Below are 2,969 nucleotides of genomic sequence, written 5' to 3'. Positions count from 1 at the left end.
AAAACAAGATTTTGGGATATGTTTGCAAAAACAATTCACGGAGTTACCGGAGTACATTGCTGACTGCTAGATTTAACTGTTAGTATTCTACTGTTCATTTAGTCCCAATCCAGAACACTAATTTACTCTTTTACATTGGCCACAATTTTAATAAGCAGCATTGACCAGGGAAAGGCTAGAATGGCTCGTTACATTGGTTACTAGTCTTTCAGCTCTGGAACTTGGGCTCAAATGCAACATAGGTTGAGCAATTTTAAATGAATTGAACATTAGGTTCTTGAATTGCCTGCAATAATAACTGGGGTGACCGACTCCGCTAACAATTAAACCCGAGAGTTCCGTGACCGTCTGCAGTTGCTGCTCTGTCACTTTAATCCGGGCGTTTGTTCCATTGGTGTTCGTTTTTATATACATATGTGTGTGTGAGTGAGTGAGTGATCGTGATCTGATTGCGCTGTTTCACTTCTTCCTCGGGGTCATTTATCAACAACAAGCACAGCTAGGGATACGTTTAACTGCTGATTAGAGAAAACGAGTGCACCCTCTTGGACATTCACCCAGAGTCCAACCTCGGACTCACAATCTCACGGCTGCAGCGGACGCGGGATTTCAGATGGCAGAGCGGCAAAGGAAAGATGCTATCGATAAACCAGCCCCGGGTAGCGTCTGAACTCTGCTCGTCTGCAAGATCCTGTTTTGCTCGGACTGGAAGGGCGGTGCGTGTGCGATAAAGACCCATTGGACCAACGATCCACCGCAAAGTTCAATAAATCCTTGACTTGGTCAGGCCAACGTTTGCAGATTGGATGTAAAGGAAATGCTAAATTCTCCAGCCTGCAGACCAGTTCCGTACCACCATAACATTTCCATTTGTAAATTTTGTCGACAAGACCGTCCCAGGGTCTGCAGCCACTGAAGGTTATTCCCCCCAGAGAGCTTGATAAACAGCGATCAGTCAACGCGACTTTATTGACCGATGTGGTGCAATGTTCCTGCATGCTCACCACTGACCAGAGCAGGTCACCACAACAGCAAAGGAATGTTTGTTCTTTCAAGTATCATCAAAGGTAAACCTGGTCGTCTTTTCGTCTTCTGAGGACTTTTAATTGGCTGAGAAACTAGCAATTAAAGTACTTTTTAGCCAATGAAAAACTTCTCAAAACCGCCCTCCAGTAGTTGGAGCTGAGAGGTAAATTAATTACGGTCACTGACAAATTTAAAATAATAAATATAGATTAAGTTAGGATAAAGTATGTCTTAGACAAAATTAAAATTATATTTAAGAAACAGGTCATTTTAGTATCTTTGATTTAATGGTAGTAAAAATTCCACAGACCTTTTCGTCTGCCAGTGTTACATTTCTGGTTGAAATATCGCAAGCGAAGCCACAGCCCAAATACAGGGGCCTTCTTCCGCGACGTTCAATTGACCCTAATGGACCGAAATGGATTATCCACCCACCCGAAATAATGAAAGCAGCAAAGGCTGCGTGGAGACTTCCGGATTGGGAGTTTTCTAACCGACTAATGATCTGAACGTTGAGTTTTTTTAAAAAAAGTTTTTTTTAGAAAACTTTCAGTGTCTTTATGTTCCTGCCAGTTTTTATTCCTTCCATATTCTCTCACTGACTTTCTATTTTATTCCCATTTTGCTATGTCCTTATTTTTAACATGTCTTGTTCTTTGGTACTTTCAGCGCTTCTTCACCCGGACTGGATTAGGAACGATGTAAACTGTCAGTCTGTGAATTTGTACATTGATTGACATTTTGATTTTGAAAATGTCAAAATCACAAACGTACAGAGAAGGAAAGGACCACTCAGCCCTTCAAGTTGCTCGACCATTTACCAAGATCGTGGGTGATCTGACTGTAACCGCAACTCTGTATTCCTGTCCAGCCGCAGTAATCTTTCACCCTCCCCCCTTGCTTGTTAGGAATCTGTCTACCTCTAACAATATTCAAAGATTCTGCTTTCATTGCCCTTTGAGGAAAAGTTCCAAAGAAGACTACTAAAAGAAAACAAAATGCCTCATCTCTGCCTTTTAGTGGATGACTCCATGTTTTGAAACAATGACTCCTACAACAAGGTTATTTCCTCAGAGGAAGCATCCTTTTCACACCCACTTTAACAGGACCCCACAGGATCTTATAGGTTTCAGTCATGTCACCTCTCACTCTTCTAAACTTCAGCAGATACAAGTCGAGCCTGTCCAACTTTTCCTCAGAAGACAAATCCCCACTCTAGGCGGTAAACTTTTTCTGAGTTATCTAATGCATTCATATTTTTACTTGTATATGATCAATACTATAGAGAATACTCCATACAACTGAAATAATACGCCTGATATAACTGAACTATAATCTCCCTATTTTTGTATTCAATCTCCTGAGCAATAAATGACAAAATTCTGTTAGTTTTCTTAATTACTCCAAGTACCTCCAGACTAACCTTTTGTGAATCATACAGTAGGACACCCAGATCCCTCTGCATTATCAGATTCTGCAATCTCTCAACATTTAGAAAATATACTTACTTAATGTTTTTGCCATTGAGGACAATTTCTCATTTTCCCACATTGCACTCTTTGTCAAATCTTTACCTACTCACATAACCTGCCTGTATCATTTGTATCTTCCTTGTGTCTTCTTCACTATTTATTTTCCCTGCTAAAGTGGACAATTTCACATTTTCCAATTGACAGACTGCTCACTACCATAACTTATCTATATCCCTTTGTTGCCTACTCACATCCACCTCACAACTTACTTTCCTATCTATCTCTGTGTCATCAGCAAATTTAACATCTGTACTGCCAGTGCCTTATCTAAGTAATTTATATAAATTGTACAAAATTGAGATCCCAGTACTGATCCCTGTGGCACACCACTTATTGCATCTTGCCCACTTGAAAAATAGCTGTTTATGCCTAATCTTTGTTTCCAATTAACCAGCCAATCTTCTAACCATG

The 2,969-nt window shown here is 40.3% G+C and overlaps 1 long non-coding RNA gene across 1 annotated transcript; it reads left to right on the top strand.

Moving 5' to 3' along the window:
* The first annotated feature begins 316 nt into the window (after nt 1-316).
* LOC127573602 (uncharacterized) lies at nt 317-2,411 on the top strand. The gene is made up of 2 exons (XR_007956788.1): nt 317-1,067; nt 1,696-2,411. It is a non-coding gene; the product is annotated as an uncharacterized LOC127573602 (long non-coding RNA).
* The last annotated feature ends 558 nt before the right edge of the window (nt 2,412-2,969 follow it).

This window comes from Pristis pectinata, chromosome 8 (genome assembly GCF_009764475.1).
Source record: "Pristis pectinata isolate sPriPec2 chromosome 8, sPriPec2.1.pri, whole genome shotgun sequence".
NCBI lineage: Eukaryota > Metazoa > Chordata > Chondrichthyes > Rhinopristiformes > Pristidae > Pristis > Pristis pectinata.
Note: the sequence above shows the minus strand (reverse complement) of the source record. Positions and strands in the feature narration are given on the sequence as shown.